The sequence below is a fragment of the Ptiloglossa arizonensis genome, chromosome 1 (assembly GCF_051014685.1).
Source record: "Ptiloglossa arizonensis isolate GNS036 chromosome 1, iyPtiAriz1_principal, whole genome shotgun sequence".
NCBI classification, from domain to species: Eukaryota; Metazoa; Arthropoda; class Insecta; order Hymenoptera; family Colletidae; genus Ptiloglossa; species Ptiloglossa arizonensis.
In genome coordinates, this window is record NC_135048.1 from 5873097 (window position 1) to 5889073 (window position 15977).

At 36.5% G+C, this 15977-nt stretch overlaps 1 protein-coding gene across 3 annotated transcripts in view; it reads left to right on the forward strand.

The window, feature by feature from the left end:
- Positions 1 to 13914: 13914 nt before the first annotated feature.
- The window catches only part of LOC143145038 (octopamine receptor beta-2R), a 109996-nt gene continuing 107933 nt past the window's right edge, over positions 13915 to 15977 (forward strand). For all 3 annotated transcript variants that reach the window (XM_076308059.1, XM_076308046.1, XM_076308055.1), the window contains exon 1: positions 13915 to 14523. The gene's annotated coding sequence lies outside the window, so the exon portion shown is untranslated. The remainder of the gene's footprint in view (positions 14524 to 15977) is intronic.

The following is a 15977-nucleotide window of genomic DNA, read 5'->3' on the forward strand; positions in this document are numbered from 1 at the left end:
GTTAATGCATGCATTTAGGCACTTTATTGGTGTTCCATGACGTCTCAGCATCCCACGATCGTTCCAGCCCAATATATTAACGATATACTTTGACGTAAACAAAATAATTTCACATGCTCGAGGTGCAGCTATTTTAAAGCGATCACGAAAATCACGACTAATTGACTAAAAAGATGAAATAAGCTAGAATAAGCTTTGAACTAGTTCAAAGGATGCAAGTGATGCTATGAAATTTCAAGATTATGTTCCTATCTTATTCAAACTGTTAATTTATTAGTCGCCTCGAGCATATCTCGTATAAATTTGAGGGTGAATATTTACATATATAAAATGTTTTCGACCTTGTTTCAGGTCGACAGTGACAAACAATTTCTAAAACATTGAAAAGTTCTAATAGAAGTTAACATATTAATTAAGGAAAGAGACAAATTTACGAAAGGAGTAATTACAATGTAAATAGTTCATTGGAAATATATCTTCGTTCTTTTAATTATCATGTTAATTACATTCCAACTATTTACTTTAAATATTATTATACTATATGCATCTTTATAATATTAAAAATTGGAACTAATCTTTCGAAACTAATTGTTGAAATAGAATTGTATGTATGCTTGTGTGTGTGACAAATTGAAATAGCAGGTATTAGACAAATTAGTTGAAAAGAAGTAAATGTTCGGTTCACTTTTATATATCCAAGAAAGTAATGCTTCGTTTCGGGTAAATCGACTAAAATGAAATCAGTCATAGCGTATAAAGCTTAGAACTATTTAAAATGCGATCTATCGCATAAAATAATCACATTCAACAAATCGTAAAAATATTGATATGTCGCATTACATTTTTCGATATTTTCAGAAATTTCTGAAATAAATTTCGCTTTCAAGAAGACGAAAAATATTTTTTTTTAAGTTTCCATTCGATTATTTTTACGTTTCATTTCGTTTCGGTTCATTTTCATCGCGAAAACCTCGCGAATTTATCCACTATATTATCGCGGAAATATACCGACGAATATACAAATTTTCATTTTCGTTAGTGTCAGTTGAGCGTAATGATTTATCGAAAGATTACTACTCCGTGCACTAAAACGCCTCCGGTGCATTCAAGAAGACGAAAAGTATTTTTTTTTTAAGTTTCCATTCGATTAATTTTACGTTTCATTTCGTTTCGGTTCATTTTCATCGCGAATTTATCCACTATATTATCGCGGAAATATACCGACGAATATACAATTTTCATTTTCGTTAGTGTCAGTTGAGCGTAATGATTTATCGAAAGATTACTACTCCGTGCACTAAAACGCCTCCGGTGCATTCAAGAAGACGAAAAGTATTTTTTTTTTAAGTTTCCATTCGATTAATTTTACGTTTCATTTCGTTTCGGTTCATTTTCATCGCGAATTTATCCACTATATTATCGCGGAAATATACCGACGAATATACAATTTTCATTTTCGTTAGTGTCAGTTGAGCGTAATGATTTATCGAAAGATTACTACTCCGTGCACTAAAACGCCTCCGGTGCATTCGGTATTTCCTCGAGTTTGATTGATTCGGTTTCGCGTAAAACTGTCATCCACGAACTGGAAAATACCATAGTTGTTGACGGATCACGAACACATCGCCAATCAGCGAGTTTATAATCGTCCCTGAATCGGGCAAAACGTAACGAGGACAGCGTAATAAACGGACGCAACGCGGATCGTCGTTTCGCGGTTTCTCCAGGGTATAGTTTCGTCGACGAGTACACGTCGATGACAGCTGTCCCTTGCACATGCGTCGTTGCAGTGGCGAATCGCGTGTTGCGTAGTGTCGGTCGACGCATATCCTTTATCAACATCGATGATATTCCCTATGCTGACAAATGACACGGGCGATAAAGGTGGTAGACACAGCAATGTCTACAATGTCACTTCGTTTTCTACGAGGTAATTAACTACTTGGATGGAAATAACGATTTGCAAGTCATTTGAGTCATAAGATGAATCGAGTCACAAGTCAAAGTGTAATTTCATAAATTAACTCGTAAATCACGCAATCACAAGTTAATCACAGTAGAATAGAACTCAATTGACTAGTGAAGGATTTCTTGCTTGTAAATGATGTTAGACGTAACTACAACTTGTATGCCATGACAACTGGATAAGAGACAATTATTACCATTGTCATTCCGTAGGAGTCGTACAGGGTGATTCAGTGCTACATAACCATACCTGCTAAAAATAGAACGAATAAAAGACGAAGAAAAACTGTCCTATAAATTGTATGCCCTGCATACTTTAGTTTTCGAGTTACGGATAATTCAAGATTGTCACGTTCAAAGTGTTTTATTTCGAAGTTGTTTAAAATCTATTGCCTACTCAACGGACGTCGACGATGTACTGTGCGGAGTTGAAAAATTTACGTCTGGAAAAAATTGAGAATCGTATCGGTTCAAACGCTTTGGTCGGTCTTCGAAGGGGTCTAACAATGAATTAAAATTGTACTGTTCACGTTCCTCTGTAAACATTCTGTTTAATCCAGAAGTAATCTTTCCAGTTTCCAACTGTAGACAATCTGCGAGAAAAGATACAAAATGGATTTGAAGCTATTCGCGCAACTTTGAATATTTTCTTCGATTATCTGTAACTCGAAAACTAAAATATACAGAATATACATTTATACGACATTCTTGACTCGTCTCAACGCGAATAGATTCATCCCCTAAAGTATCGACACGTATTTCTGAATCACCCTGTACAAGTAACGATGGGTACACACTTTTGGTATAAAGGCAGGGTACAGCTATATGCTTAACCTTACCTCGATAACGTGGTAGGGTAAAAAATAATGTAACGGGCACGACTTCAGAGTGACCTTGAACGGTCGATTAATTTTTATCAGGCTGTAATGTTCTCTCGCAACGATAAAACGAGTGTTCTCGACTTGCCCGTGGCAATTATGGGCTCTTCTTACATTTGTCAAGTCCCGAAAAAAAAAGGAATGTCGCCTCGTGCTAAATTTATCGAAAGAATATTCATAAAAATTCATTAAAAACTCTGAAGAGTAATCCACGAGCGACACGGTTCGCTCGTTAACCTCTCCGTAGGAGGTGTCAGTATTGTTGATCAAAGATGGTTATTACGCTCACGTAGATTACAAAACGCCGAAAGCTCTTTTATCTTATAACGTCCATTAATCCGCAATGTTGTCGGGGACTGGTATGAAATCAAGAATGAATTTTTCATCCGTTCTCCGTTGGGACACGTTAATATCAGGCTTCTGATCGATAATATTGATCAAACAGGATGCAATGAATTTTCTTTTCGTTTATAGAGGATGGACCATCAAACATTGTCTTCTCGAAAGTCTCCTTCGTCGTTTATCGTGTTACAAATTGGTTCGATCTACGGGGTGGTCGGGGAACTATCGGTATGTTAATTTGATCAGAAACTGTAGAGTCGAGGGATAATTTAAAATTTAATTGTACAGAAGGGGCTATTGCATATCGTACAAGATGTATAATAGTAATATGGCGGATTTAATTAAGACCTGAACCAAACAAATACAGATCGTTAAGTCATACGTAACCTGAATTTAACCAGAATTAATTTCAATGCGATTCAAGCGTAACTTCTATTCCATTTGAGTCTAAACTGTAACGTAGGCTCGAATTACATTTAATTAATTGTAAAATCGAATTTAGAAAATATATAAATTTTTAAAGTGTTCTTCCGTTCGACTATACTATATTTTGGGTAAAAAATACCTTGAACGAATGGAATTCGTGTTTTTAAATTTATAATACAGTGAGAGGACTGAGGGTATACAGGAGCATCTATTGTAATAATTTTAATTGTAAAAACAAATATATTACGAGGTATTAACATAAATTTAATCTAGAATTAAATTATATTTATACATTACAAACTCGAATCAGAACTGACACAGATTTCACTTAGAAAGTATATAGACTTGATCCAAAACTAACCAACACTGCATTTAGACTTAACACAGAACTTATTTTTTTACTTAACGTACAGGAAATCTTCCTAAGATATCATTGATCTTGAGATCAGGTTTTTACCTACTAAAATCCCCGAGGTGGTCCATTTTCCTCACCATTTAGCAAGGATTAATGCAGACACAACTCGGACATTACTCAACTTAACATTGTATTAACACTACGTTAGATTGAATCTAGTCTCTAATCTTCTTTTCCAAAGAATTAATTTAGATTCGATTAATTTAGATCAAAACTCAGTTATCACAGGCTTGGCATAAAATGAACTTAGATTTAATCCAGGCTAAATCGTCGCAAACTTAACACATAGCCTCACCATTTAGCAAAGATTAATTCAGACACAATTCGGACATAACTCAACTTAACATTGTATTAACACTACGTTAGATTTAATCTAGTCTCTAATCTTCTTTTCTAAAGAATTAATTTAGATTTAAACTCAGTTATCACAGACTTGGCATAAAATGAACTTAGATTTAATCCAGGCCAAATCGTCGCAAACTTAACACATAGCCTCACCATTTAGCAAAGATTAATCCAGACACAATTCAGACATAACTCAACTTAACATTATTTTAACACTACGTTAGATTGAATCTAGTCTCTAATCTTCTTTTCCAAAGAATTAATTTAGATTCGATTAATTTAGATCTAAATTCAGTTATCACAGGCTTGGCATAAAATGAACTTAGATTTAATCCAGGCTAAATCGTCGCAAACTTAACACATAGCCTCACCATTTAGCAAAGATTAATTCAGACACAATTCGGACATAACTCAACTTAACATTGTATTAACACTACGTTAGATTTAATCTAGTCTCTAATCTTCTTTTCTAAAGAATTAATTTAGATTTAAACTCAGTTATCACAGACTTGGCATAAAATGAACTTAGATTTAATCCAGGCCAAATCGTCGCAAACTTAACACATAGCCTCACCATTTAGCAAAGATTAATCCAGACACAATTCAGACATAACTCAACTTAACATTATTTTAACACTACGTTAGATTGAATCTAGTCTCTAATCTTCTTTTCCAAAGAATTAATTTATCACTCAGTTATCACAGACTTGGCATAAAATGAACTTAGATTTAATCCAGGCTAAATCGTCGCAAACTTAACACATAGCTTCACCATTTAGCAAAGATTAATTCAGACACAACTCGGACATAACTCAACTTAACATTATATTAACACTACGTTAGATTGAATCTAGTCTCTAATCTTCTTTTCCAAAGAATTAATTTAAATTTAAACTCAGTTATCACAGACTTGGCATAAAATGAACTTAGATTTAATCCAGGCTAAATCGTCGCAAACTTGACACATAGCTGTCTCGTAGTACTAATGATGAATAGTTAATTACGTTCGAGAGAAAGAGTTTGCAGAAAATTGAAACGATGACTTCAATCGGAAAGAAAATTCTCAATTCAAAGCTGCACCCGTTCTACTCTTCTTCTTCAATTTCCGATCACGAGGATCTCCTTTTGTTCAAGTGCACGAACGCGAATGGACTCTGCCTTCCGTGCGCTCGGATATTTACATTCCAAGTGAAAATTTAGGAGCGTAGCCGCTTTAAAGTACGCGAACGTCTGGCGCAGAATCCGAGGCGTTTGGGAACAGCTGCGCTACCGAAGAAATTTACGTTATCGAGGAAAATGTCTCGGAACGAAAGGAAAGCCGTGTTCGGGAACTCGAAATACATAAATGAGGAAAAGAGGTTGGTATCGTAAACACTGTTCGACAATGTTTACGAGATCATTGGGCACAGTCGCAATAGTTAGCCAGTCTCTTCTTTGTTACTTTATACACGAAACAAAAATGGGGAAATCGTTCATCGTTGCTCTTTTTAAATATATAGGATAAATCCTCGACGATTTATTCGTTTCAAAGCTTAGAGAATTGTGTAAACAACATGTATTCTCGGAAGAAGGAGAGATCAATTCGAAGTGAAGAGAAACGTGAACGTTATTATCAACAGTAGTATCAACACTCAAAATTTATACCGCGAATTTTTCATTCGATCGTGTGTCGTTATTTTTTCGCCCCAAAGACGAAAACTTCGTTGATGGGTTCTCAATACACTTTTCCACATAATTTTAGGATTAAGTTGGGTTAGGTCGTGGGACCACGTTGCCTCTCTGATTCATCTTCGATGTTATATTTACGAAATACAATGTTTGTACTTTGTTCTGTTTTCTTCGGCGCGCTGGGCAAAGACGTTGAATAAAATAAAAAATAAAAGAATAAAAGAAACGTGGTTGTTGAATCTTTTCCATACTTCTGTCATTCTGACGCGTTAAATTTGATCAATTTCAATGTTTGTTCGTGATTGTTTTCTTATCGATACAGATCGAGAGAAAAACAATGATAATTCGAGATGGTGACAATAATTTCTTATCATTATCATAATGCTCGTGAACGCAGCGTTTTTCTATTGTAATTTCTTGCAAGAATGTAATTACCTTGTCTGTCTCGCGTAATCACAATATTTCCTACGTGCAAATATGTTGCGTTATTATGCAAAGCAGGAATCATTTGTATAGTAATTAGCCGATCGATCGGCCGGAGTGAGTTTCGCGACGCTTAAACGATTCCAGCGAGCAGTAAAAATCGCTCGCAACGACAGAACGAGAGACTCTTGAGAACGGCCGCATAATTTCAACCAAGCTGACACGTTAAGATGTCAATAGGCCTCGATTCCGCCGTGTCACGGCCAGAGAAAAAGTTCCACGAGCAAAAAGCTCGGCGTGCCGAGCCAACCGGGTCGTGAATATTCATATTTTATTTGTACCGTTTTTTGAACGGCGAACGACAATTTATCGACTACCCGTGAAGCGGGCCATCGTGGTTCTCACTCCGGGAGAAAAAGAATCGATGATTCAGATACCGTAGCCCCGTTCTCTGTGAAAACAGGAAAATTCGATGGTATTCCGCTTCTGAAATATCGTTCCGTTCGTACTTACAGTGACTCATGGGAGTATACGAACACCAGAATGGCTTTAACACTTACGCTTTATATATCTTCGATAAAAATACGAGAACGTAAAGGGAAATACTTTATAACGTTAATAGCGCGTAAATATATTTTCGTTAGATGTCCGAAGTGTAAGAATTGCTCTCTTAGTCTTTTAACGAATTATTTAAAGTAGTGTTTCTTTGTAATGGGAATGATTTTCATAAATTGCCTCTTAGTAGCGTTATTCGAGTTTTATTATTGCGCGATCAAATTCTCTGGATATTGCAATTATAGAAACTACATTAGAGAAACTTACTTGAATATCATCGGTATTGAAATTTTCTATTCGTCATCGTCAACAGAAGGGTTCGAAGGTAAAGGAAAAAGTGTCCCAATTATCACCGGTCGATTTATCTTTTGAATAAAACTTAAACGGTTTAAGTAATCTTGATATTTTCTTTCAATTTAAAAGTACTAACTTGGGAGTTAATAACGGAACAAGATATCTTCCAAATAACTGTCTCGACTTTTACAGACCAACAATCTTTTCTCAAATTTTTCATGACGTTTTCGCACAAACTCGGATCAATTTCACCAATGACATGTTCGATGTTGTCATTCGTCTCTGGAATTGTCTCTGGACTTTACTTTTGACGCGATCTCAAAGAAAAAAGTCCAAAGTCGACAAATCGCATGATCTTGATGGCCAATTGACATCATCTCTTCGAGAAATTACGCGTTGGGGAAATTTTGTTTGCAAAAGTGCCATTGTTTCATTCGCTGTGTGACAAAGAGCACCATCTTGCTGAAACCAAATATAAACCAAATCAAGACCTTCCAATTGTTGCTAAAAAAAAGCCAATCAACATGTCGCGATATCGTTTCCCATTCACAGTAACCACTTCACCATTATTATTTTCGAAGAAAAATGGCCCAATCAGGTCTTTCAACTAAAAACTGCACCAAACAGTGATTCGTTTTGAATGCATTGGCAATTGTTCAACCTGTAGTGGATTTTCCGAGCCACATATGCGACAATTTTGTTTATTCGCGTCGCCACCGAGGTGAAAATGCGCCTCGTTGCTAAGGATAATTTTGTCAAAAAAATCATCATCGTCTTGATTTTCCTGCAGCGCCCAATCCACGACGTTGGAAATGGTCCAATGGTTTAAATTCTTGGTATAATTGAATCTTATAAGAGTGCAAATGAAGATCAAAATTCTTCTGTCAAAATTCTTTGCAAACTGATCGTCGAAATGTTCAGTTCCTGAGAACGATGTCGAATCGATATTCATGGAGTTTCTCTCGCACTTTCAACAACAGCAACCACACTTTCACTTCAACGAGCGGTACGGAGACATAGTGACTTTTTCAAATCTCCAACTGAACCAATTTCAATAAATCCAGTGACCAATCACAGTGTTTCTTGCCGGTTTATAATTTCCAAGGAAATGATTACGAAGTTCCCGAATCGTGAGCGTTAAAGATCGCGATTTTTCGTAACACGCCTGAATAATTTACACGCGTTCTTTCACCGTGTACTTTTCCATGATTAATTTACCATCTATCTAAACGACGTACGTCAAGTTTCAGGTTAATCGGTTTGACGTTTTAAAAATAGCGCGAAATTCAAATCGACCGGTGATGATTGGGACACTCTGTATTTATCACAAACTCCGAATCTTTCCTTGGATTCTGATAGGTTCATTGTTTCCCAGATACAAAAATTACAGCGACTTTAAACTTTCTTTTAAACATCGTACATTAGAATAGAAATCCTCTCGATGTTATTATCCTTATTCTTAAATATGATTACCGTTAAGACGGTCTAACTACCATTAGCAATAGCTCAGTGATAGCTTCTCCAGAGACTTTCCTCTGTTACCAATCCATCCGGCCGGATAACCAAAATTCTATGATCCAATTCTCAATGGTTTCTAGGAATTTGAATTTCAGAATTGGAGAAACATCTATTCCCGTTCCCCCGGGGAAGCGAGACGCTTATCAACGTACGTGTGAACAATTGCAGCGAATCATTAGATGGCAGGAGTGAGCCGCGGGTATGTGTCAACACCGGCAAATGTATCGCGTATCTGGAGATTGTAATTAAGTTTCGCATAATTGGGTTCTCGCGCGAGTTGAATCGCGCCGTGGACGTCGATAGCGATGCAATTCCCAGTTCTGCCAGTTTCCATCGAACGAGGGCTCAAATTAACGACTACTCGGTAAATTTTTCTTCCAATAAATGGTATCTCCTCGATCGAATTGACAATCGCATCGTCAGATGTTGCTCCTTTAGAAGATAAATAAAAGTTCTCCGAAACTTGGAATGTGAAACGTTCTTACGGTCTGTTTGCTAGAATTAGGACACTCCAAAGTTTTATTATTAAGGATTTGTTACACAACTGCTCGCAGTAGTCATTGTTTTCAAATGATACAATTTGGACAGTCAATTCTCTCGAAAGCGGGGTAGATAATGATTTTTTGAAAATTCGCGCTTTCGTTACTCCTGGTGTATCAGCAAATATGATCGTATCCTTGTTCGGAGAATTGTCCTGAATAAGCAGATATGTGTCTACGATTTATCATTCGGACAAAATAATAGTGATGATAATTTTTATCTCGAACCGAGGTCAATAAGAATTAAACGAGAAAATGTCAAGTGTTTGAATAACACCACTTGAGGGCTATTCTGTTAATATCTGTACAGGGTGGTCTACTAGAATGCTTCCACTATTTTAAATAATAGGAAAAGATATTGCTGAGAAATGTATGACTCAGCAAGAGGAGTTAAAGAGGCTTAATATGGTTGTGATAGTTTCTTTGTGGGTAGTCATATGGAGAATTGAAGATTAATTTCGTTCCCCAAAATGGAACGAAAAATATTTTGTAGCAAAATTCAACCAAGCAATGGATGCTGAGAATAAAGGTATTCAAGTACATCAATCCTGAATCAAGTATGTCTCGAGATATTGAGCCACAAACGTAAAATACTTTTCGAAAACCGTACGTAGAAAAAGAAAAGTATCTAAGAATCGAATTCAATGTTCTGCGACACGATTTCTTGAATTTTTCCACAATCGTTTCAGAATACCACTTTTCGGTGATCGATCTTCAATAAAGTATTTGAAAAATATTCGTTTGTTTACCTCGAAGCTGGACAGACTCTATAAATATTGAATATGTGGTGTTTCATAAAAAAATCCAATAGTTCGTAAACCTCTCCTAGGATTATATTCCGAGTCGGATTCCTCCGAAACGTTTAGCCCCACCCTCTCCGCTCGACCGCGCTTCCGAAACATTTAAATCGTCGAGTTTTCCCAAACAGCATACGTAGTACTCGAATAAAGCGCGAGAGAAATGGCCTTTCTCCCAAAATTGCACTCGTAACTCGGTCGTTCCTTAAATCGTGTAAATTCGCGGGGTAAATGCTGACCATCGCGCTCGTACGGTCGATATATCGCCGCAAAACTCGAACGTAACGGCAAGCTCGTATTGGCACGATTGCGGGGGCCGATTGCCAACTTCCAGAAGTTCCACGTTGTCGCGTTATCGAGGTTCGATAGTTGCATCGGTCGGTGCATAAATGCGGGGAGAAACGAGGCACCGTCAACCCGTGAACAATGAACACGTTTCTGTTTAACGATTAACGTCGTTGATACACGGACTGCTATTCGTTGTGAGCTCGTTTCGAGGGTGGGATTAAGTGTATTGTGGTGGAAACTCGACTATCCGAACTAATTAGGGAGCAAGAAATAAAGTTCTCGGAGAAGAAGTTTCAGTTGCACTTTGTCCGTTGTTTGGAACATTACACGTCCAAGAGATTTTCTTTTTCTTTTTATCACAGGTGAAGAAGATAGACAATGACCAGCTGCGATTTACTTATTTATCGAACAGGTTGAATGTTCGAACAGCGGCTGAAAGTACGATGAACGCATAGTATCAGAACATTATAAACAATCCTTCGAGTACCTCTGGCACTTGTAAATGTTCAGTCGAATAGTCTGATGTGCTTGTAGAGTGCATGTCTATGTATCTATATATACAATCTGTACAAAGTTGTACGATTTTAGTATTGAAAAAATTAAAACGTTACAATAGCTTCTTCTGTGGCCGAGATTTGTATCAATGTTTGTTATCTAAAATTATGCATGTTTGACATCATGTATTTCTATTTAAAAAATTCAGTGGCATTTATATTTCTTCCGAGAACGAAGATATAAAGTTCACGGTATTGTTCTTCCTGGAATACTTTAGTTTTATCTAATAATATTTTTCCGTGGCAAATAATTTTAATATATTTAAAATAGAATGACATGTGTGTACTGTATATGTAAATATATATATATACATATACAGCTTATGTGCTTCACTGTATATAAGGTGTAATAAAAATAGGTTACCAAATTTTTACCTCTTCTGATCCTAATATAATCAAGAAATTTATTTACAAATACTTATTCACAATTTTAATAGTTATTACTTCCTTTCTGAAACACAAACATTTTTTATGCACGTTGAAATTTCTCGAGAACAAATTCAAAATTAGAAATACTGTTATTACTTTGTTCCTGTCAGAAGTAGCCAATAGTCGTACGAATTAGCTTTATACTGGAATCAATGTACGTCGTATCAAATGCGAAAGTTATCAGTCTCTGTCCAAGCGTTTAATAGTTGAGATACCGTTTATCAAGATGGCAATTTATTCTAACTTCGAGTGGGTAGATATCCACTGCATTTATGGGCGAGCTAATGCACACTGCAGGGAAGCCTATAGTCTCTATAGTGAAAACTTTCCTCGAAGATAATGTTCCGATAAAAGTATATTTAGTTCGACCCATCGTCCATTTGATACGTTATATATAGTTTGAAAGAATTTGTGTAAAGTTGGACGTGGTTTGAAAGAGTTTGATTACATTGAGATATTGCGTTTATCTTGTGTACATTGTTTCTCTTGTGTTTGTGTTTTATTCTTATACTCGTACAATTTTTAATGTTAATGTCGAAGTCGATTAAATTCTCCAGCCTGAATTTTAAACGTTAAACATACACATTTGAAAGAGTTTCGGTGCATTTATGGATTCCGATTGAGTTGCGAGAGGTTTGACCATCTCTTCGAATCACATTTTGCATATCTTCGATCATTTTGGACAGAAAAGCTTGTAAAACTCTTTGAAGCATATATATTGTGTCTTAACACAAACGGAATATGTAAAGCAGGGAAGAAGGAACGAGAACGATTTTTCCATTAATACCAATAAACACAACGAGGCTGCTGTAAAAGTAAGAACATACATACTCAGCTGGTAACGGTGTGTAATTCACTGCTGGTGGATTATAATAGATGAGTCGCTTTAAAAACTTCTGTGTTCGATCGGCTCTCCGCCATGCGTGAGTATCGGTGTTCTGGTCTTTCAGGAGAGCCCGATAGAGCAGCGCATAATGCACGTCGTAGGGGGATTGAGTGTCCTTACAAGTAACATCTATTATGGGAATCTCGATAATCGAACGTTTTTCTGGGAAAACGGCTCCGAAAGTTACTATAATAACGCTGAATTGTTTAGAGCTGTTCAGAAAATGCTTTTGCAACGATGGAGCTCTTGATCGGTTAAACAATTTTCAGATTCTTTGCGAGTACAGTTTGTGAAGTCGCTGGGTAAGGGATTCCATTTCTAAATTTTTATTTTACCAAAAGAAACGAACGTATTCGATGCTCTTTATTTTTTAAAAATTTGTATTCCTTCATTTTTTCATTACTTCGTTCCCTCTGCACTTCTGAACAGTTATTTTCTTCTATTTATTTTGTTATTACTTTCTACATTTTTTCTTAATATCTTACTTTTCGTTCTTTTATTTCTTTTCTGTGGCTGTATACCTACTCTTCAATTTATTTCTACCTTTCGTGCTGAATTGCTTAACACCTGCTTATTCTTTACATTTCTCCTGTCGAGGAGAATTCCTTTTACGAGGCCTCTATGAATTCAATTTCTCTTATTTTCTTCATCCATTGAAACTATCCTCTTCTTATTTCTTAAATAAAATAATACAATAACGTCTGAATTCCGTTGTTGGTTGTTCATTAGAGGTTTCGTCCGAATAAATTCTAAAAAGAAGAAAAATTACACAGCTAATAAAATAAATATTATTACGGTGCTTTCGACACAATGTAAAAAATGATATTAATCGGATACAAGTGTCAAAATTCGACAAGACGAACATTTCCATTCGGACCATTTGTAATGGCACGTAATATGTTAACACCCCGATCACTCTAATTTTTACTCCGCGGCTCTTTGGTACATCCACTGTACATCTACATAGTTGTATTCTGGACAGCTTCGCATCTCTTTAATAAATGTACTCTTCGTAATTACTCCATTTCCTTTCTCCACACCCGTCTCTGATATTTCTACTATTGTGCTACGCTAACCAACCCTCCGAACAAATCATTACTTTCTTCTCCATTTATCCTTCACGACACCCTCATGTTTTCTCATCTCTGTTAACATTACGGTCCCATTTATGTATCTTTCGACACATCTCTCTAATACCTTCATTCCAATTCTAATTACATATTCCTTTTCCTTCATCCACACCTGTTTCTGATATTCCTACTACCAACTCTGTCCAACCAACCAAACTAATCCCCATTCTCTTTTCACTACTTCCATTCCCTCTCGATTACACCTCCTCACCCCTTCTTCTTCTTTTAACATTCCAACACCTTTCTCTGTTCTTTTAATTCTGCCCTGTCCCTTAGATTCCTCATTGTCTCTCCTTCTATCCATCGCTGGCGTCTTCGTTCTTCTCTCTCGCTTGTGCTACTCCCCACCTCAACCACCCTACACCCCTCCAATAGCGCTCCGCTCTGTCTCTGTCCATCCCACTTTTTCCCTCTTCATCGCGCAGCCACTCTCATTCAAACCCGACGCGTACTGAGTCGACTTGCTCAATTCAGTCGCGGTCGACCCGCCACGCTGCGAGCTTTGTCGATCGAGTTTGTGCCCGTGGATCGACTCGTCACGTTTTGTCACTCGTTTCACGGTGATCAGTCCCAAGAAATAACCCCACGGTGGCTAACAGAGGATGATATACACCCTCCCGAAGCGACGATCCGTTAACGGGAAACCCTGTGAAATTAATACGCATCGTATCGTTCGCGAGTTTAGGTCCACCTGGTGAATCCTGTAACAACCCCGAAACACACTGCCAGTAACCATCCACGTTGTCCAGAACGCGTGGATCGCGTTGACGTGCAACTGGAGGAACAGGTGTTTCCATCCAAGGGTCGACGTCGGTGAAGCTAGTCATCCAGATAGTAACTCCGGGAGTTGTCTAAGTGTTTTGGCGCGGAAAGTGCGGTGAAATGAGACGTGACCAGTGTCCTCGATGGTCGCCATCGATACGCGTCGCGACGCGTTGACTCGGGGATCGTGAGCAGTGATATTGTGCACGAAAGCACCGCAGCACAGTGCTTATACAGAGTCACGAGTGTTTCGTGAAAAGTGTGGTGAAAACTCTGTTGCGTCTTGGGATTCGAGATAGAGATTTGCAAGTAAGTGTTCTCATCCGTGAAGCGAGACGAATGACGATTCGATCGGTTTGTCAGGGGTATCGGTTGACGAGGATTGACACGAGGTTGTAGATTCGATGTTTCGATTTATTACGATGTTTCGATTTAGTTCGTTCGGGATTTGAAAAGTACTTACAACAAGGATATCTGTGTGTACGATTTATTATGAATATCTTATTTCGATCTACACGACCCAATTGTGATGGTTCTCTTTAATCAAGTCGTTACGTTAGGTGTTGAAGAATCTGGTATTAGGAATTGTCGTAAAGATAAGAATAGATATCTTTCATTTAATTGCTTTGTTTTGTATATGAAAAGTATGTGTCGCGAACGCGGTATTTAGTATGTAGACTTGTCTACGATGCTCGTTTTCGTTAATTCAATTCTAACTTGAAGAGTTTCAGAGTCTTGTGTTAGGACAGAATTAGGTCCTTGTGAATAATTGAATTATTTGGTTAGAAATTTGAAACGTATGCATCATGATCGAGACATTTAGAGTGTGAATTTGTGTACAATTTGATATTAAAATTTTATTCGAACGATTCAAGAGCTATTTTAGAATTTATGATCAAGCAGGGTTGAATCTGTATGACTTTATTGTTGTATTACGTGTTAAAACATTTTGACAATAACACTCGGACTCTAGATGCACTTAATACGGTACTGGGTGTTGTTAATTGTTATAAATATTTATGTATGTAGATGAATGTTTATTTAAAAGTTTCGTGACACAGTCAGGTAGGAAGCTTGTCATGTAGTTACTTCATTAGGAATTTAAGAATCATATATTGTTAATTGTGTTCAGGATATTTATACTCATCAGTTGTTCAATATTTATTATGAATGTATTATCGAGTTTACATGACTCATTAGATTCCACAAAGGTGAACCAATCTAGAATTGTCTGTCTTATTTTGTTTCGTTAAAGGTATGAGAATTTATTGTTGTGAATTGTAACACTTAAATTTCAATCTTTGTTATTGTATATTTTTTTAACATTTCGTAGAGACCGATATAGACGAATGAGTTTAGATTGTTTGCAACAAAATTATATCACTAAAGATATAAAAATAACTTGTCAATTGTAATCAGATTATACAGGTTTCGGATTAATGCAGTTTATATTTTTAATGTTTATTGAAAATAAATTACCGTTAAAACTAAAAATTGGGGAATAATAATTGTAAGAACGAGAATATTTAATATTTACAATTTTATTTAACATTCTCGATTTTATTTATTGGGATATTTTTAGAACATGAAATTAAAATAATGTAATATATTAAATAACTATTAAATAAGATTTCATGTGTGTATGCGTGTGTACATGTGTGTGTTTGTTTTTTTGCTTAATAGTTATTAGATATTTCAGATAAATTTAATTACACGTGTCTTTAAATTTAGACGTATTCAATAAATAATACATATAGTAAACA